Raw genomic sequence first — 22,612 nt, 5'->3', positions numbered from 1 at the left:
ATTCACCATTCTCGTGGCAAGGCTTAACGAATCAAGTTTTATGGACGCGAATTAGTCAGTCAAATAAAATATTATACTTGAGCTTAAACTTAACCATAGCCGAGACTTGACTATGGTTTAGTTTAAACAAATGACACTAGATGCTCCCATAGTCGAGGGGTGGAGCTGACAGCCCCGCTGAGCTTAGCAAAGACTAGTTTTAGCTCCGCCCTCGTTGACAAGTTCTCATTGGTTTTTGCTTTATATACCTTTGTATTTGTTCTTCTGTTTGTTGATTTATCAGAATTGGATGAGATAATTCCTGTTCATTCAGTCCTAAACCATTTTCAACAGGTTCTGATTTCACGCATTCAATGTTGGCTCTTTCATGTATTCCACTTTCCTCCTATGTTATAAACAATTAACAATAATTGAACTAATACTTTTAACCTGATTCTCTTTCACATCGACTATGAAAATGAAGAATGTTACAAACCATCAGATCCTTGATTTTACTTTACAACTCATTAATGACCCCATTGAGCCTTTCAATTTCGTCCAGTTTCTTATTTATCGTAAATAAACTTGTCATTCTCACTTCTTTCATGTTTGATATTAAACCATTACACTGAAAAAAATAGACTGCATTACAAAATAGGACTTTCTTATCGCAGAATGTCTTTTAAAGTGTCCAGAAAGAAAACCGAGAAACCAGTGACGTGAACAAAGGGGGGATCAGAAGGGGTTTTTTCGTCAAGGGCGCCACCAGAGGCTTGCAGGCCCGATAGCTTTGCAAGAACTATAAGGAAGGCTGCAGTTTGTGTGCGTGGGCATAGAGCTCCCACAAGGCTTTAGTGGTGCCCTTTAATAACGCTATAAATGGTCGAGGGATGTGTGATAGGCTTATGGTGTTTCTAATCACCCACAAATAAACATTGGTTTACTTAAGGTTTTTCTATTGCGATTTATACTTTAAAGCAAATATCAGCTACTGTGGTGCGCGTAACACACTGATTAACCTTCTACACACCAATTTTATGAAGCCAAAGGCAGAAACCAATCAGAAACCATCTTCAAGCCTATGATAAGCTTATTGGGTCAGTCAACTCCACCCCTCGACTATGGGAGCATCTAGTGCCGTTTTTTATACTAAACCACAGTCACAGCTGAGACTCGCTTTAAAGGGATTTTTTTTTTTGCTCCGTTTTTATTGTCGAGCTAGGACCAAAGAAAAGGTCTTACAGCTCCGAAGCTTTTTGAAAAAACTTATGTACACTTTACATTACAAGGGCTACGTTCAGTAACTGGAAATCGGAAAAAGCCGTTACCGCTACCGATGTGATTTTATCCGAGCGCTACGTCAGAGTGACGTCAGACGTCACTGAACGTTTTTTCTCTCTCTGTTGCGTTTGATGATAGTTTCCATGATGGCGTCTGCTACAGATCTTGGATTGAGTCGAAAACGAAAACTTAACTGTTATTTTTGTTTTTAAATGAACTATCTAACGACGATGAAACGGAATTAACTTTAATTCCAGTTGATTTGAAAAGATCTAAAAAAAAAGGGGGTAATTGTTTCGCTAGTGGCTTTGGACTGGATTGTTCGCCATGGCGAACTTCAATTAATGACGTCATAAATCCGATTCGCATCGAAAAAACCTGCTCTTCCAGCCGCTACGATCGGTGTCCCATCGATGCGTAGCGTGACGTAGAAACCGGAAGTGCGAAAAACCGTACAGTAAAAAAATCGGTCTCCGATGCGCGCAGCGCTGCGTACGCTAGCAGTTACTGAACGTAGCCAAGATATAGGGAATATAATACAAAATTAACATTAATTAAAATTAAATTAAACAATATGAAATATAATAACAGGAAATTGAGGAGAAGTTTAAATTTAAATATGTAGGAGTAATTTTAAATGACTCTTAAATTGGTTCACTGAAGTAATGGAAACTAGGTAATCAGGGAGAGAATTTCATAAGGGAATGGTCCTGCGGAAAAGGGAGTTACGTAAGATATTGGTACGGGAAGGAGGAAGAAATAGTTTACGCCTGTGGCCTCTAGTACCCTTACTATGAGAAGCAAATAAAAAATATTTCTGGGAGGAGTGGGATAGGATTTTAAAAAGGCTCACTAGGTCGAGGTAGGTACGACCATGAACGAAATAGTGAACAATCCAGGACTTAACAGCCGCACCTTTGTACGTACAAACCGAGGCATCCACTAGTTGTAACAAGAAGGCGGTGGAAAGATAGGAGGAGGGGATAGAAGTTTGAGACAAAAAAAAGAATTGGGGACAAATTAAGCGGTTATTTCCGGTTTTGCTAACGCCATCTGCGGGTAAACAAGTAAAGTATAATATATATTACATTTTGAAGTCTGATGTCGTAAAACGTATCTCTGGCTCTCATTTCTTAAAATTGTGAAATTTGGTCGTTATTTAAGTAAATTGGCTAAGAATATGTACTTTGTGTATCCAAATTGTAACAGTGATAGCCGGTATTTAAGTCTTACCTCAATTCTCTCTGTTTACATAAACCGCATTCTCTATTTCGTGTATGCCGCCTTAGATAGCCACCCTCTCACGTGACCTTTAATTCTGTCCCTAAAATGACGTAGTTCCGCTAGCCCAAATTTGTCTCAACAGGGGGAACTAGTAGTCGCTTGTTACACATAGTGGACGGGTTTTTTCGGTAAAGGCATGTCCTGGATTGTTCACTATTTCGTTCATGGTACGACGGAGAGAGAGTGGAGTCCAGCCAAGAGCGGACAAACGGAGTACCCGAGGTTTGGAGCGCAGGGTACTAGATTGGATGGCTCATGCTGTACTGGCCAAAACACTATAGGCTTTGAAACTCACCTTGGCTTTTAGTTGCATTATTTGATCATATTTGCTTAAATTAATGATCACAGTTACAATCATTCGCCTCCATTTCCTATAAACAAAGTCCAGTTTTTTGAAATTTGAAATTTCTGTGCAAACCACGGATAGTCCAATAATTTCTCAAGTACCTCTTTAAGCGCCACCCTTTGAAGACTTATTAAACTCATTTCGGAAATGTCTGACTCTAAAGACATAACTTTTCAAACTAGAACTACAGTATTTTATCAAAAACAAACAACAAATCCTTTACGAAAATCGGCAATATTACAGAATAGCTCCTGGTAGCAGATCTCTTTTGTTTTTATGTTTATTAAATGTAATGTTGGATGAAAAAAATTATGGTGCAAAAATTTTTCGGCGCAAATTATTATTTAAAAAGTTACAAGCGTTTAATGCTTTGGCGTGCGCAAAGGCTTAGGGATCCATGTCATTAGCTAAATAAGCAATTATAAGTGGAAAAAGGACCAGACACCAAAAGTGAATAGGCTACTACGTACAGAAAGTGAAGAACTTCCGCGTTGTTATGAAACGTGTTATTTCTCTCGCTCTCTTAAACGTCCCCGCCTTAGCGGAAAACCACAGTAACGCGGTGGCGAATCACTTGTACCTTTGTATCCCTACCTCTTGAAGTTATAGTTCCTGGTACACGTGACTATTAGACCGAGTGGGGAAAGGTATAGCCCCTCCCATTGACATGCGCGGTAACCACTGGATGTTTTACTTCCAACAGCAACACGTAAATGGCGGGGAAAATCTATCCTATGGCGCGAAATTGAAATTGCTTCGTTTTAGAACATTGGTCTTGCTATAGATAATGTTAGTTCGAATCTTAATAAAAAGATGAATATTCGTGGTATTATATAGATTTTAAAATATATTTCTCGCCATGTTTTAAACAACATACACATGGTTTATTACAAAACAATATAAGTTAATATTTTTAAGTCCATGAGTTTTTATTATTATTGTATAATTATGGGAATAAGTTGTCTTTGGGATTTAAATTTATTATTTCTTAAATAAATATGAGTTGTAAATGTCCAATCCCGAGTTTCAGAAGCACAGAAATGGATGTATATTTCCCAAATAATCCCAACGTTAGGAAACAATGTTTAAATTTATCGGTGGACCAAGCAATGATGCCTTGTCTTTTGCAAGATAATGTCTTGTTCTATCAAAGAAAGACTAATAGTTTACTAATAGCCACTTCGTTTGCATTATCATTTTTCTCTGAATTGCTTTGGTAGAAATAATAAAGAGACTCCCACATGCAGTTCCTTCAATTGAAGCCCCAAAACCAGGAGCAGATGACAAAGGAGTCTCGGACGCTAGCTTCCACAATATAGAGGGCAATGGGACCCGCGTACGTCACAGCTGTAGCGGTATCGTTTGCCATAGAGGCGCTATCAGACATTATAGCAGACGATGCTTTTGGTGGATTATATCTGGCACCAAAGTCTGCTGGGAATTTTTTTTGTAATAACGGACTAACGGTGGCTACTGAGGTTCATCTTACCCGATCGCGACATTAATATACACAATATAATTACTTAATTCAAACAGCTGTAATCGTTGGTATTAAGATAAAAGATAAGACTTCATTTTGTGACCTTAAAGGTAGGAATTAATTGACTGCTACAAGAGGTAAGAAATCACTGTCTCTTACTTTTTGGGTTTTAAAAGATCGTGAGTGATTTCTTTTCCCAACCTCTTGTAGCTATCATTTAATTCAAGAAGAAATTTAGAAAAATTTGGCACTGAAACACATTTTAGTTTTTTAATAGTGTACATACGTTACTCGCTGGGCTTTTCATTATCAATTTTAGTCTAAAAAAAGATTAAAAAGTCGTTGAAATCCATTTTTTAACTCTAATACTCGTTAGGCCTAGGCTAATTATAAGCAGACGATACGTATTTTTAAAAAGAGGCTCCAGACGCGATTTCCCAGATCTCCTTTCGAGACTTTGCAGCCACGCTATTGGTTGGAAAATAAAGCTCAAATTTCCTACGAGAGGTGGCAGTGGCGTAATGATTTTGGTTAATAACCGTGACGTTCGCGGATCCCATTGCCCTCTACATTATGGAAGCTAGCGTCCGAGACTCCTTTGTCATCTGCTCCTGCCAAAACCAACTGATGCATTCACAATATCTATGTCTAAGATGAATAAAAGAATGAACAGAGGAAATGCACAACAAGTTTGGATTTAATAACATTTCTTGCTCTTTTGCAATCAGGATTGTTTTTGTTATTTATTGAGGTTAATTCCATGATGAGGAGAGACGTTTTTGTAAAGTACTACGCTTGAAGTTAATTGAATTGGCCAAAAAAGTAAGTAATCGCAATTAGGAAATAGAATGAATGTTTGTTAAACTTACTTTGCTTGGGCAAAATTAATGCAAAGTTAAGACCATAACAAAACAAGTCATTATCGTCATTATTTACATTTGTGGGAGCTAAATTGACTCCAAGAGCCGCTCTTTACAAAGACTACTCTCCTCATCCTGCAATTAACTGCAAACGTTCACAGAAAAATGATCCTTCAAACAAATTAGCTATTAGAAAACTTCCAATAATTTAAACCATTTTTCATAACGTCAGGATTAATAATAATAAATGTAAATCCTTTATTTTTTAGTAATAAATAATGTGTACGTGGTAGGAAATATACATATAACACAAATATTCACCTTTTCATTATGATTTGAACTAACGTTACCTATAGCAACACCAATGATCTATAACTAAGCATTTTAAATTTCGCGCCAAAAAGTAGATTTTTTCGCCATCTACGGGTTGCTGTTGGAAGTAAAACATCCAGTGGTTATCGCGCATGTCAATGGGCGGGGCTTTACATTTCGTCACTCGAACTACTTTCGGTGATGTAATTGCTTTGAAGCACGATTGGCTGCTCTAAACGGAGGGAAGTTCGAATACAACCAATCTGGTTTGACTTCATCTTTTACGCGTCGTCTGCTCAAGAGTTTTCTTTAAAACCACAGGAAAGGCGCTACAGAATTCGATTTCTACACTTTCTGTACGTAGTAGCCTATTCACTTTTGCAGACACGTATAGGAGTCACGAATTAAGATCTCTGCAGACGAAAATAACCTAACCAAACCTAAAATAACCTAACCAAACCTAATATATAAATATTTTGGTAAAGGTGGCAGCTAATTAATAGGAGAATATTTTGGAAAAGGTGGCAGCTAATTAATAGGAGAATATTTTGGAAAAGGTGGCAGCTAATTAATAGGAGAATATTTTGGAAAAGGTGGCAGCTAATTAATAGGAGAATACTTTGGAAAAGGTGGCAGCTAATTAATAGGAGAAAATTTTGGAAAAGGTGCCAGCTAATTAATAGGAGAATATTTTGGAAAAGGTGCCAGCTAATTAATAGGAGAATATTTTGGAAAAGGTGCCAGCTAATTAATAGGAGAATATTTTGGAAAACGTGCCAGCTAATTAATAGGGGAATATTTTGGAAAAGGTGCCAGCTAATTAATAGGAGAATATTTTGGAAAAGGTGGCAGCTAATTAATAGGAGAATATTTTGGAAAAGGTGCCAGCTGATTAATAGGAGAATATTTTGGAAAAGGTGCCAGCTAATTAATTGGTTATTTTCGTCTGCAGAGATCTTAATTTGTGACTCCTATACGTGTATGGTCCTTTTTCTACTTATAAATGCTTTTGTAGCCAACGACATGGACCTCTAAGCCTTTGCGTAAGCCAAAGACTTAAACGCTTGTAATTTTTAAAATAATCATTTGCGCCGAAACATTTTTGCACCATAAATTTTTTCATCCAATTTTACATATAATAAACATAGAAAGAAAAGTGAAAGACTACCAGGAGCTATTCTGAAATATGTCCCGAAAATCATTCCCCCAATGTTGCCAAATAAATTGAAAGGGAAGACAGAAAGGCTATAAGTTATAGAGTAATAAAATTTAATGGTTATTTTAATTTTTGTCCCAAAAATGTATCTTTTTGGTCGAATTTTACGTTAATTAAACTTAATTAGGTTGAAATTAACGTTGGATTGTGGTTCGGCAGAGTAGATTTAGCTTATAAATTGAGATTCAATAAACAGTTCACATTAATATCAATGTTTAGTTGAGTTTATGATCTTTGCCGAAAAATTTATTATTTTAATAGTCGTTGGGGCGAGAGAGGGTAGATTAGTTAAGCTTATTTAGTTTCTGAAACGGATTTGAATTTTTGCTTGATTTAATTGCGACTTTTAGTGTGGGGGCCGTATTTTAATATTTTACTCCACTCTTTTGTGCCGAAAAGTGCCGAAACGGTCACTAATTTACCCCGAAAAGCCGAAGGCGAAGCCAGAAGGCATTTGGATGTTTAAGCAGACGACGCATGGGAGATTTCTACTATTTTAGAATTTGGGGTAATTCGGCAAAAGTTCGGCAAAAATAATTTCGGGTTAAAATAGTGTTCGCCTGAAAAGTCAGAACCCCTTCAGGTTGGGGCCAATTTCGGTTCAAATTGTGTAGCAGTCATGGTAGCAGACGATGGTATAAGGGCGGCGCCGCCGCAGTGCCGCGGCACTCAGCCTGCCGCACGCTCCCACGCTCCCACGCTGGCAGACTGGCACGGGCCATGGCCAACTTAGATTACCGATGGTAGAAGGCCTGCCAGCTTCACCCGAGCCCCATGTTAAAAAACAACTAGCAAAATCGCCCGTAGTTCCGACTTTCGCCGTTAGGTGCGCTACCAACCCAGTTTTCCTCATAATGCTTTTTCTATGGAAGAGTGGACTCGGTTTAAGAGCATTTTTAATATATTTACGGATTTTTTATCGTGGCTGAGTTTTAAATGAGAAGTCAAGTAAGTTCTAATCTATATTTTCTGACCTATTTCATAATTTTCCGTCCGTTTTTTGACGAGTAATCAACATTCAAAGTTGGGGTTGTTTTTAAGGCGGATAAATTAAATTTCTCGTAAAACCTAAGCCTTGGTCCAACGGCGCCACTAAAATTTAATGTAAACTTCCTTCAAGACCGAGGCTTAACCCTAAACGGCGCATTTCTCCGCCTTAAAAAGAACTCCAACTTTGAATGTTGATTATTCGTCAAATAACGGAGGGAATATTATGAAATAGGTCTCAAAATATAGATTAGAACTTACTTGACTTCTCATTTAAAACTCGGTGACGAAAAGAATCGGTAAATATATTAAAAATGCTCTAAAACCGAGTCCACTTGCGAATATTTTTTCCCATAGAAAAAGAATTAGGAGGAAAACTGGGTTGGTAGCGCACCTAACGGCGAAAGTCGGAACTAGGGGCGATTTTTCTAGTCGTTTTTTAACATGGGGCTCGGGTGAAGCTGGCAAGCCTTCTACCACCGGTAATCTAAGTTGGCCATTCACGGGCAGTCGGGCATTCCCTAATTTCCCTTTTGAAATTTTAAATAAAGTGCTTCAAAGAGAGAATTATTCAATTCTAAATATGAACTTTTCAAGGCGAATGAGCGCTATCAAGGAACAATAAAAATTGCAGACCTTGATTCTGCAGGAACGGTCTTTAACTGATGACCTCAAATACTTCTCCCATTTTCATTGCTCCATGGAAGCAAAATGAGTTAACTTGGAGGAGATAGTACGCTGGAGTAAAATGTTGGTGGAACATGTGCGGCAATGAAAGTCTCCAGGAGTACCTTGCGGACGCCACTACCCTTCCATAGTTGATTATTAAGTTCTGCCGCGTAGCACCATTGTATTTGTATGAGAGTAGTTTCTATTTTTATGACATAATGGGCATCTTTGACGTTTTCGTACCGTATTACCCCATACCGAAACAGCGAGGATGCTCGGAGAACGTAGTTGCCATAGATGTGTTTATAGAGGCTACTTTATAGGTAAAGAGATGAAGTCTCCATCCCACTCTCTTCTCCAAGTAGGAAAGTCATAGCCCACTCGATCATACGCCCACGGACGATTCTATTGATTCGAATGACCAGAAATTTCATTGAGACATGTGTTGCAATACATTCTATTTTGCCATAGCAGGGATAGATTTAATTTTAGAAGTAGGAATGGAGAACAGAGTAATGTGGGCGCGCGTCTAAGCCCCGGACCCCCTTCCCCGGGACGGGGGGTATGAAAGAAAAGTCGGGTCATAGCGATAGAGGCAAAAAGGAATTACGTATTTTTCGACGCCCCCATCAGCAACGTCATCAAAACGTAGTTTAAATGAACCAATAGAATAATTTAAAATTTTCGTTACGTGTTGGAGGGAGGGGTCTATACGGGGCTATGAGTCGGACTGAAGTAAATACTAACCGTTCTCCATTCCTACTTCTAAAATTGAATTTATCCCTGGCCATAGATTGAACTAAAAGGTTTCGAAGTCTTACATAAAAATAAAAGAAATTATACTAAACACTGCATTTAAAGCAGGGATGTCCAACCTTTATTCACGGTGGGCCACATTCAAATTTAGAAACCATCAAGCGGGCCACAGAATGAAAATTCACCTATTAAGAAAATCCCGTCAGGGATTTTCTATTTATACTCAATCCGAAATCGTAATGTTAAACTCTATGGAGCTTAACATTATGAGGTGGAAACATTTTCGCGACCAAGGGGGTACACTTTTTTCACAGCCTAACTTTACAGCACTAGCAAAGGCTGAAAAGGTATAGTATCTCATTTCTCGTAGTGTAAGGTTAACTTTGCCTTTTTGTATAGGTTTAAAAAAAAATTTAAACCACGCGCTAGCTCACGCGCCAGCACGCGCTGAATTTCAATAAAAGTTTCAATTCAAATCTCGCGCTTAATTTCACCATTTTGATTCTCTAATTAAGTTCACGTGATTTTTTTTTAAAACTCTTTGGGCCTATTTTTTGTCTTTGTAAGCCTAAGGTTAAATGATCATAAAGAAATAGTTGGAGAATTTTTATAATTTGAACATGGTTTAGCATAGTGTGTTTTTATACAGTGCATTGTATTATCCGACCATTCCAATTTCCGAATGTAAGTTACGATTTAGTGAAATACTATATAATTAGTCTTAAAAAAATTGGACGAATGAGTTTCACTATTCCAGAACTAATTTATTCCGAAATAACGTTTCTCCCCAAAAAGGGAAAGATATTATACAAAAACGAGTTTTGCTTCGCAGTCCTTAAAAAACTGCATTTATGCACAATCCGCGGCACTTTTTCAAACCCACAAAGGGCCAGAAATTAAAAATTATTTTATGTATTGCAATTTGAAATTAAGCTTAATCGATATGAGAAATTTGGTTTTAATTGCGTAGTTCAAACATTTGTTATGATTAGAAATTTTACAACAAAAACGGGTATAAATGCGGCGTTTCGGAACAAAGAGCTAAATCAAGGACGATTATGACTCGAGTTCGAATTGAAGTTTAAAACTTATACAAGATGTAACAACACACATATGAACACCTTTTCTGAATGTATGATAAATGTCCGAAATACGACACTGCTTTTAAAACCACAAATCAGAATGAGGGACCTCATTGTAGGAGTAGCAAAGCGACATTTTACTCGAAATAAGTGTTCTTATCTCTTCCACCCTGAAAAATTAAAATGTTAAAAGCTCATTTTGTATTTTTTCGCCTTAATTTGACAGGGATAAGTTTTTAAGGGAACAGATTCTATATAATTTCATACGTGAAAATCTAAGCTCCCTTTATCTCGAAACGCCGCATTTATACCCGTTTTTGTTGTAAAATTTCTAATCATAACAAATGTTTGAACTACGCAATTAAAACCAAATTTATCATATCGATTAAACTTCATTTGAAATTGCAATACATATAATAATTTCTAGTTTCTGGCCCTTTGTGGGTTTGAAAAAGTGCCGGGGATTGTGTATAAATGCAGTTTTTTAAGGACTGCGAAGCAAAACTCGTTTTTGTATAATTTTCAATTATTTTTTAAATTTTACAATTGTTTTTACCAGTTTTAGTGAGAAACCTGACTTTTCTTTTGTTTAATTATACAGGGTGTTTCTGAAAAGTCCATCACAAATTAAGGGGCGTGTTTATGGGACCAAACTGAGCGGAAAGTACCAAAGAACATGGGGTGTACAACATTTTGTTACGGAGATATGGCCTTCCAAACATTCGCCCCTAAAACAAGGAAATATCGAAAAATGAGGAGTAACACTTAAGACCGACTAACCAGCTTGTTTAAAATTACTAGACAATTTCAATAGCCTTTAATCGAACAATTGATTTCTACCTTTACTAATCAGAAGCGTATAAATGAGTAGAAGTATGCCTACGGTGGTAATGTAAAACTAATCCCAAGTGACATGATGTTTCAAGATCTTCCCAGCACCAAGTAAAATGGTTCTGATTGAAGGGACTTTTATTAGCACAGCGTAAACAACGTTATTTTCAGGAATTAGTCCAAATGTCCACGGGCGGCATTACAAAAACGAGGCAGTCTTTCGAATGATACTTGGACATGTTGGAAGATCCCTGGCTTGTTCCTGTTATCTCAAACCGTAAAAAGCTACGCAAATCTTCATCATCACGGACAACACTCTTGTACGTTAGGTATGACCTTGAGAAAACCTAAAAGGACATCTCGAATGTATTTGAAAAACCCATCTCCAATTAAGGGGCGTGTTGTTTGTTTCCAACAGAGTAAACTCGCCCAGAGAACAATTACAATGCAGAGCCACGTTTCGGCGTTAATGGCCCACAAAGGTGGTCCCAAAAACAAGAACAAACTTTAATTTGTTTCGTTCAGTAAGTGTTTCATGTGTCATAGATAAAACGCCATGATTAATGCACGAAGAAAATGTTATTGACAAGTTTTAACATTTAATTGCAACTAGTTACAAAAATTGTTCAAAGTGTTCACCACCCGCGTTAAGGCACACATTAGCACGTCTTACAAATGATTCCCTTACACGTTGAAAAATGCCTGGAGTTTCGCGAATTGTTTGACAGCCGTGAATTATTCGTCGACGTAGCTCTTCAACATCGGGCACTTCAGTCTGATAAACTAAGTCTTTCAGGTGGCCCCAAAGAAAGAAATCACAAGGGTTCAGATCGGGTGATCGAGCAGGCCACTCCACAGGTCCACCTCGACCTAACCACCGCAAAGGGAAGGTCGCGTTAAGATAATTTCGGACCGCGATGCTGAAATGTGGTGGTGCACCATCGTGCATGAACCACATTCTGTTTACCAAACCTAAGGGTACGTCTTCGAGTAGTTCCGGTAAATCGTCCCGTAAGAACTGCAAGTAAGCCACACCGTTTAACCTGGGCTCTAGGAAATATGGCCCAATTAAATTGTCACCCACAATACCACACCACACGTTTAAACTGAATTGTACTTGGTGACTTCTAACGCAAGTTGCGTGGGGGTTTAGCTGGGACCATTGATGTTTATTATGTAAGTTAATAATACCATCCCGTGAAAAGTTAGCTTCGTCAGTAACCAACAAATCCCGTGGGAAATCGATATCGTTTACTTTAGCCAGAAACCACTGACAAAACGCCGTGCGTCGTGGGTAGTCCGCTGGATTCAAACCTTGAACTTTTTGAACATGGAAAGGATGAAACCGGTGGCTTCTGAGGATTTTCCACACGAGCGTGTGGTTTACGCCTAATCGGCGACCAACTTGGCGGGTACTTGATTCAGGCTCGTCCTCGAAAATGGTGAGAACTTCGTCTTCTACGGCCTCTGGGATGGCTCTCGCTCTAGGTTGAGGTCCAGCCGGTTGGATTCGTCCATCTTGCCTCAAACGTCTGTCCACAGCCTCGAACGTCAGTCGATTTGGTAGTCGCCTCTGCGGAAATCTTTCCTGATACAAGCGTACAGCTGCAGCGGCATTCCCCTCGGCTAGTCCATACATTAGGTGCATATCCGCATATTCGGCATTTGTGAAGAAAGGCATTGTAACAGACTTCGTTGAATTATGAGTTTAATAAAACAAACACATGTACGTGAAACCTCTTTTATTCCTTTCTTAAAAAACATAGTGCTCTGTTTTAGTGCTCTGTTTTTTAAGAATAGGCGAAGTTCTCACTATTTTCGAGGACGATCCAAAAACAAGCAGCCGCCAATTGGTTTGCTGATTAAGAAAAAACCACACGCAACTTGCGTTAGAATTCACAAAGTACAATTCAGCTTAAACGTGTGGTGTAGTATTGTGGGTGACAATTTAATTGGGCCATATTTCCTAGAGCCCAGGTTAAACGGTGTGGCTTACTTGTAGTTCTTACGGGACGATTTACCAGAACTACTCGAAGACGTACCCTTAGGTTTAATAAACAGAATGTGGTTCATGCACGATGGTGCACCACCACATTTCAGCATCGCGGTCCGAAAACTTGTCAATAACATTTTCTTTGTGCATTAATCATGGCGTTTTATCTATGACACATGAAACACTTACTGAACGAAACAAATTAAAGTTTGTTCTTGTTTTTGGGACCACCTTTGTGGGCCATTAACGCCGAAACGTGGCTCTGCATTGTAATTGTTCTCTGGGCGAGTTTACTCTGTTGGAAACAAACAACACGCCCCTTAATTGGAGATGGGTTTTTCAAATACATTCGAGATGTCCTTTTAGGTTTTCTCAAGGTCATACCTAACGTACAAGAGTGTTGTCCGTGATGATGAAGATTTGCGTAGCTTTTTACGGTTTGAGATAACAGGAACAAGCCAGGGATCTTCCAACATGTCCAAGTATCATTCGAAAGACTGCCTCGTTTTTGTAATGCCGCCCGTGGACATTTGGACTAATTCCTGAAAATAACGTTGTTTACGCTGTGCTAATAAAAGTCCCTTCAATCAGAACCATTTTACTTGGTGCTGGGAAGATCTTGAAACATCATGTCACTTGGGATTAATTTTACATTACCACCGTAGGCATTCTTCTACTCATTTATACGCTTCTGATTAGTAAAGGTAGAAATCAATTGTTCGATTAAAGGCTATTGAAATTGTCTAGTAATTTTAAACAAGCTGGTTAGTCGGTCTTAAGTGTTACTCCTCATTTTTGGATATTTCCTTGTTTTAGGGGCGAATGTTTGGAAGGCCATATCTCCGTAACAAAATGTTGTACACCCCATGTTCTTTGGTACTTTCCGCTCAGTTTGGTCCCATAAACACGCCCCTTAATTTGTGATGGACTTTTCAGAAACACCCTGTATATCTCTTAATATTCCATTATTTCACTACAGCATCTGAATCCTTGCATATTAAGCAAACTGGCCTACCTTGAACAGAAACAAAAAAGTAGTTGTACGTCCATTTGAAATTATACCAAAAATATAAATTTTTTGGGATAAAAACTCGAATTACTCATATCTAAACTACTTAATTAAGATTAAAACTACACGAGCCGTTGGTCAAACCCCATGTTTCGCATTAAAGCTTAAATTCATTTACATTTTCATCGAAGTACATGAAAAGGCGCGAAATTCAAAGGTTTGGGGTAAAATAGGGTATATTCGGCATGAATCATTCCATTAAACATTGCAATTAAAGTGAATTGTTTATTAAATTCATTTTCTACTCTGCCGAAGTACAATCCAAAGTTAATTTCCACTTACTTAAGAATAATTAACGAGAAATTAGACCAAAAATATACATTTTTTGGATAAAAATTATAATAGCCTTAATTAAACTACTTAATTAAGATTTAAAAACGAGCCGTTGGTCAAGCCCCCTTGTTTCCAATTTCACACTTAGCTAATTTATGCAAAATTTGTTCGTCCAACCTCATTTTACTATTTTACGTTTAAGTTTATCTAAATAATCATTAAAATACACTAACAGTAGTGAAATTTGAAAGTTTTGAGGTAAAATAGTGACTATTTGGCATTTTTCAGCTAAATTATATGGGGTAAAATGGAAAAATATGCCGAACCTTTAAAAGAGCGCGAAGTTCAAAAGTTTGTGGTGAAATAGTGAATGTTCGGCAAGGATCCAAAACTCCACTATGTATTGCAAATAGGCTCATTTTTTCAACTAAATTAACTCTAATGAACAACGATGCAACGTTTGTTTAAACTTAGTTAACGTGAAATTAACCCAAAACTACAATTTTTTGGGTAAGAACATGGATAAATTTGAGATTAAAATAACAAATTAAGATAAAACTTCAGATGGTGTTCGTACAGCCTCAAATGTTTCCTATTTTACGGATAATGCGTGTCTTTTACTGAACGATAATTTTAAATTAACCCAAATCAATAGCGTGAGCATTTGGTGGATGCCCTGCCATTTGGGGCTATACCTTACTCGTTACATGTTGTACCCCTAACGATTTTACTGAAGTAGAAGGTAATCTGAAAGATTTCTTTCATACGGAATAGATGGTGGTGGAGTTAGAAGCCAATGCGACAGATTCGGTTTATGTGGAATGGACGAGAGGCTAGGCACATAAAGGAATAGTGGCCACTTAAAGAGTGGATCGGTACTCGAGTAAAATAATTAACATAGTGAAATATAATTTCCCCCGATTACGGGAAAAAGCGTACGCGGTTCAGAAATTAGGAACGAGTTTACATCCATGTAAAACCTGTGAACGCACTCTATTGTAACAAAGCACAGAAAGCCAGACACAGAAACGTTTCAGACAGTACCTCTCAATAGCATAACGATCCTATAATAGAGGTAAAAATAGCGTTGATAAGGTATGTTTACCGGCGAATAAAAGTTATGGATATAAATGTGATGAAAATTAATAAAAAGGAAGTAAAACGGTCGTTTAATTTTTCACTCAAAATGTTTAACATATACACTTGGAATTAATTGCAACCAAAAGATAGGAGAAGACAAGTTACAAATATTTATTTGCTCTTGATTGCACGTTTGGAAACTTTCTAGCCTGGAGAGAAGCACCAAAACAAGATGAAGATGCGTCTCTTTATTTTTTATTTTAGTAACGTCATTTAATTTAAAATTAATTCTGAAAACGGCTGTTAGTGAGCCAAGAGTCCTGTCCTTGACAATGCGCACAGTTTCCGTTAATACAATTCAGAAAGGAAAAATTTAATGGATTCTTACGTAAACAGTTTCGGCAAATTCATTACAAAAGAGGATGAAAGATGGTTTTTGTACAACGAATTTAAAATGTTCATTTTAAGATTAAAAAGAAATTTTACATTGTCAAGCAGCCTTCAAATCCATCTATTCATTCTTGTGACTTCTACGTTTATGTGCTATCAAAGAACTCTTCCGCGTACATGCATAGTCACATTGATCACAATTGAAGGGTTTTACACCATTGTGAATGCGTTGATGTGCGATCAAACTAATCTTCTGTGTACATTTATAGTCACAACGAGTACACTTGAAGGGTTTTTCGCCGCTATGAATGCGTTGATGCACGATCAAATTACCCTTCTGCGTGCTTGAAAAGTCGCACTGATCACATTTGAAGGGTTTTTCACCACTGTGAATGCGTTGATGTCTGATCAAATTAATCTTCTGGGTACATTTATAGTCACACCGTGTTGATGAGGAATTATTAGTGTCATTGTTTATGAATATTTTTAATCGCCTTCAAGAAAAAACTGTTATCTATTATTAATCATTTTGTGGAAACTTTTCTATTTTGGATTTTTTTACTTCACTTTGTGAATAGTCCCTCTTTATCCTCGCTGAGCCCCCAAAAAAACCCTTTCAATAGATCTAAACTCTAGAATTCAATAGGTTAATTTCCGTAGCAAAAAAATAAGCGCACGTGCAAGAGAGTTCATCGGACCTCACCTCGAGATGGAAATTTACCGCAACCCCACGCGAGAGGAATCTTTTTGAGTAAACAACTGGGAGGCTCCGCTGAGTAAAAAAGAGAGATTACAATTTTAACCCTTTTATTACCACTTCACTTTAAAAACTTGTACGGGAAAGACCTCGCTATACTAGCAGGCAAGGAAAATAAATTTAGTTGTGTTTTTTGTTATAACTCTGGACTTCTTACTTTAAACTCGACCTTTCATCCTCGAACCAACTCTTGGTTTAGTGACTTAACTAATAACTTAGAAACCTTGTTTTTCAGTCGGCAAGGTTTTAGTGCCAAATTAGCTCTCCCCCCTTAAAACGAACTATTTCTCCCCCACATTTTGGTGCCGAAACCCGGGGAAGGCGAGTTTGTAACAAGGCGAATTAACTTAAAACAAACTAAAAGACTATCGGATTCGTGCTACTTAAAACTAAAGGATTAATCAGGTGCGTGCCGTGCTACTTAAATACTTAAAACTCAAAGATTAATCGGGATTAATCGGATGCGGACTTGTGAAACTTTAACTACGGACTAACCGGAGAATCGGAACTATGGCGGACGACCAACTAAAACGCGCTGTAAGGGCACTCAAAGCGCTACGTACATCTGTGAGTACAGTGATTAACTCGGTCGAACTTGAGATACAAAAGGAGCAACCTAAACTTGAAGCTTTTGAGCAAGCAATCGCGCTACTGGACTCAAAAGAAACTGAACTTAAACATCTGGATGATCGGTACCAGACACTACTAGATGGAGCGGTATCTGAAGAACAATTTGATCAAGAACTAGCTTCGGCGATCGTAATTATGGAAAAACTGGTGATTTCGCGAAATCGCGCGAAACGGTTTATTGCGAAGTCAACGCATCATTTCCCTGGGACTGGTCAAAATCAGCAGCAGTATCGGCCTCCAAGCGTAACGTCGAGCGAAGGCAGGAACCAGACAGTGCGTCTCCCAAAACTGGAAATGCAAAAATTCTACGGCGATTTCTCCATGTGGCAAGCCTTCTGGGGACCCTTCGAAGCGGCAATCCACAACAACGAGAGTCTGGGACCAACAGATAAGTTTTCTTACCTTAGGGGATTATTAGGCGGTGACGCCGCTACGTCTATACGGGGTTTATCTTTAACTGAAGAACATTATAATGAAGCGATTAGGATTTTAACTAATCGTTTTGGGACAAAAAGTGTGATAGTTAGCGAGCATAAAAACAATCTGTTACAATTACCAGCTGTGCATAGTAGAGATGACATTAAAGGGCTCAAAAAACTACATGATTCGTGCGAAGTAGAGGTCAGGAGCTTAACGTCTTTAGGTGTCCCTCAAGAACAATACGGTTCCTTTCTAGTGCATATACTTGGAGGGCTATTGCCCTCAGAAATGATGTTAGAATTTAGTAGGGGTAGAACTTGTGAAGATGAAGATACTGAATGGGAAGTATCCGAGCTTTTGCAATTTCTTAAAAAGGAAATTGTCTGTCTAGAGCGGGTCAGGGCGGTCACACGACCACAATCAAAGCCTAAAGAATTCAAGAAATTCAGTGAAAAGCCAAACTTTACACCTAGACAGACAAACTACACGGGGAAGCCAACCATTCCAACCGTGGCTTCTTTGCAGGTCGCAGTGAATGACCAAAATAATGCTAACCCACAGGGCGACCCAAGTCTCTGTCCTTTTTGCGAAAGCTCTGATCATCACCCCCTAAATTGCAATCTTAATATTGGTGAACGTAAAAAGAGATTATCAGAAAAGAGGAATTGTTTTATATGTTTGAGAGGGAAGCATCCTGCCATGCGTTGTCGCTATAGATATAGAAGCTGTGGTTCTTGCGGGCGTAAACATCATCAAGCCATTTGTGACAGCAATACCTCTAACGCCCCCCACCAGCAAGCCCCTTTAACTGGGCAGACCCAAAATAACTCTTCTACGGGGTCGGACACGCGACAAAATTCTTCAACGGCGGTTGTTTCGACGCACTTCACGAACAACCATCAACCGGAAGAAATATTACTACAGACGGCCAGAGTTAGGGTTATCGGTCCAACGGGCGCCTCTCTCAAAACGCGAATATTCTTCGATAGCGGCAGCCAAGCCAGTTTCATAACCGAATCACTCTCGCGCAAGCTAAACTTAGAAATCATTGGAGAAAAGCCTATAAACGTGCATAAGTTTGAAGGGGAAGCTCCCGTTCAAACTACTAGAAAAATCATTCAGCTACAGCTCCAAAACGCAAATGATCCTACGCAAACTTGTTCTATTAAGGCTTTTGAAGCAGGCTCAATCTGTGGCGCGGCCTTCTCCGTGCCAAGTCAAGAACTAATTGGAGAAATGGCAAACCGCGGTTTAGAAGTCGCGGACTACCCAAGCGACGGAAACAATGCAGAACACCCTATCGACATACTTATCGGCTCTGATTGTTATTGGGAAATCGCTAGCGGGCGTACAGAGCGTCTAGGAAAAGCCCTCGTGGCACTAGAAACTAAATTTGGATGGGTCGTACAGGGACCCACGGGCGTCGCCACTGTTTCTGCGGTAGAATCACCTTCGGTTGCCGTGAATACCGTCACCATAACTCGAACGGAAGTACGGCCTGTGACTCTAGCAACTGAAGAATCTCTATCCCGCCAAATTAGGTCTTTATGGGAGTTAGACGCGATGGGCATTATGGATAACGGTCATGTCAAATCACTCGAGCAAGATGAAACACTTAATCACTTGGAAGAAACAATATCCTTCGTCAATGGAAGGTATCAAGTGGGATTCCCATGGAAGACCAACAAAGACCAACTGGGAAATAATTACGTCATAGCGAAGAAAAGGACTGAAGGTCTTTTGAGGAAGTTAAGAGCGAATCCGAAGCTCTACCTTGACTATAATGACGTAATTGCTGAACAGCTGCGAGTCGGTATCGCAGAAGTTGTACCACAAAAGGAAGAGATCGTTTCTGATCCACGAATCGCGGTATACTACATCCCACACCAAGCCGTCATACGAGAAGAAAGCGAAACCACAAAGCTGCGAGTGGTGTTAGATGCATCCTCTCACGCATCCGGCATTCCATCACTGAATGACTGCATGAACTCGGGACCGAGCCTCGTTCCAGACCTATTCGACCTCTTGATTCGATTTCGCGAACACGACATAGCCCTAACCGGAGATATCGAAAAGGCTTTCCACCAAATCGAAATCAAGCCTGAGGACCGTGACGCACTACGCTTTCTGTGGGTGAAAGACCCTAGCGACTCAGAAAATCGCGAACTGCAAACGTACCGCCTAACTAGGGTGCCCTTCGGGGTCACAGCTAGTCCCTTTCTGCTCTCAGCAACTATCAAGCACCACGCGCGGAAATACTCACAGACTCACCCACTCGCTAGCAAAACTCTCGATCAAGACTTATTCGTCGACGATCTACTTACGGGAGGAACAAGCGTCAAGGAAACTTATGACATGGCTATTGACGCAGCGAAGATAATGAGCGACGCTGGAATGAAGCTCCGAAAATGGAAAAGTAACTCCATAGAACTAAAGAAGCTCCTGGGAGGCGAGATAGAGCCGGAAAACCCAAATGAAGCCTTGACCAAAGCGAGATCGGTGAAGGTTTTGGGACTCTCCTGGGACGAGCAAAAAGATTCCCTATACTTTGACGTGAGCGCTCTACTCCAGTTTCTACTAGACAATGGCAATACTAAACGCTTTGTGCTACAAGCTGTAGCAAGGATCTTCGATCCCCTTGGATTCTTAAGCCCCTTCACTATAAGAGCTAAAATGCTCATCCAAGAGCTCTGGCAGAAAGGGTTACCATGGGATGAAAGTCTACCCAAAGACTTATCTGAGAAATTTACAAGTTGGTGCGGAGAGTTACCAGAGATGCGACACGTGCAAATTCCACGATTCTACACACTAGATTCGCCCAAGGACGCGTCAACCGGAACCGAGCTCCACTGCTTTGTTGACGCGAGCGAGCAAGCTTACGCGACTGTCGTCTACATCCGCTACCAAGACAAACATTTCAACTACCGTACCACCCTCATTGCCTCGAAGGCTCGCGTGGCGCCGCTTAAAAAACTCACTCTTCCGCGACTAGAGTTAATGGGAGCTGTCATCGGAGCCAAACTGACTCATCGTCTCTTGAGCCAATTAAAAACTAAGCCGGCAAGGATCGCAATGTGGACCGACTCTATGATAACATTGCACTGGGTACGCGGAACCGCAAACAAATGGAAGCCATTCGTAGCCAATAGAGTTAGGGAAATTCAAGAGATAAGCGACCCAATAAACTGGAACCATTGTTCTGGGAAAACTAACCCAGCCGACTTACCGACTCGCGGAGGAAAGCTCGCGGATTTAATTAGCAACCCACTCTGGTTGCACGGACCTGACTTCCTCCTCAAAGGAGATGCTCCAACCAGAAGCACAGAAAAAGTAGATAACGAGATAATTGAGGAGGAATTGCGACCCAAGAGCCTAGCCGTGACGCAAGTGATTGGCAGCAACGAGCCACCCAGGTCACCTCTATTCCCATTGGACAACCATAGCAAACTAACTAGAGCTTATCGCGTGACGGCATGGATAATCCGATTCACGGAAAACGCGAAAACTAAAACTAAAATAACTGGACCCTTGACCGCGGAAGAGATCTCCAAGGCCGAGAAGTACTGGGTGGAGCAAACTCAACAGCAATACTATACAACGGAAGTGAGCGCGCTAAAAAACGGGAAGCCAATTGCGAACACCTCGCCTCTGATTACTCTCACTCCCTCACTAGACAAAGATGGTCTCATGACCGTTGGAAGCCGTATTGGTAGCGAAAATTTCTCATACAGAGAACAAAATCCATGGATACTTCCTTCCCAGAGTCGATTAGCTCAACTTCTAGCTATTCACCATCATCAGCGACTAAACCATGTCGGAATAAGCGACATTCTGGGAGAAATCAGAGAGCAGTATTGGATTCCGAGGGCCAGAGAAATGGTCAAAAGAGAATTAAACAAGTGCACCAGATGCAAATACTTTCGAGCACAACCCTCAGCCGCGGTAATGGCCCCTCTCCCCCCAGCGAGAACTACACCTGCTCCAGCCTTTGAAGTTTGCGGCGTCGACTTCTGCGGTCCCTTGTATGACCGGGACGGACGCAAAATATATGTAGCATTATTCACCTGCGCTGTCACGCGTGCCGTGCACTTAGAGGCGGTCTCAGACTTAACCACGGGCAACTTCATCCTCTCTTTTCGTCGGTTTATTTCGCGACGCGGGATGGTTAAGACAATGTTTAGTGACAATGCCAAAACCTTTAAACGGGCAGAAGCGGACTTAGCCCTACTTTGGAAAAACATGAAGAGCCCGGAAGTAGCGGACTTCTTCAGGACGCGAATGATTTCCTGGAGATATATAGCGGATCGTGCCGCCTGGTGGGGCGGCTTCTGGGAGCGCCTCGTGGGAAGCGTTAAGGTGGCACTTAGAAAGGTCGTAGGGTTAGCAAGGCTAACTTTTGAAGAGATTGGGACTGTGCTTACCGAGATTGAAGCGACAATTAACTCGCGCCCAATTACTCATACGTATCAAGATGCGTCGGAACCCATGCCCCTTACTCCTGCTCATTTCTTGGTGGGCCGACGTTTGACAGTACTTCCATCCAGAGTTTTCCCTCGCAATGAACCACAGCAAGTAGCTAGAGCAGACTTAACTAGACGATGGCAATATCGTCAAACTTTGATGGAGAGATTTTGGTCTCGGTGGAGGAGAGATTACTTATTAGCCTTGAGATCGGCACACCACCGGACCAAATGCCAACCCACAAGGGAATTAGAAGTTGGCGATGTAGTATTAGTAGAGGAGGCTAAAATACCCAGATTAATGTGGAAAATGGGTAGAGTATGTGAAACTGTTAAGGGCAGGGACGGAATAATCAGATCTTGTGTTTTAAAGTTACCAAAGGGGAACACTATTCGCCGCCCCGTTCAATTGTTATACCTTCTAGAATGTTAAAAGAAAAAAAAAGTGATTCTGTTA

General features: G+C 40.0%; 1 long non-coding RNA gene across 1 annotated transcript in view; it reads right to left on the bottom strand.

The window, feature by feature from the left end:
- The window catches only part of LOC149621196 (uncharacterized), a 204,544-nt gene that overhangs the window by 549 nt on the left and 181,383 nt on the right, over window positions 1-22,612 (bottom strand). The gene's annotated exons all lie outside the window — the stretch shown is intronic.

Source organism: Phalangium opilio, unplaced genomic scaffold (assembly GCF_054372755.1).
Source record: "Phalangium opilio isolate 3A_F unplaced genomic scaffold, DU_Popi_V2 ptg000209l_1, whole genome shotgun sequence".
NCBI lineage: Eukaryota > Metazoa > Arthropoda > Arachnida > Opiliones > Phalangiidae > Phalangium > Phalangium opilio.
The sequence above is the reverse complement of the archived record's forward strand: the minus strand, read 5'-3'. Positions and strand labels throughout refer to the sequence as shown.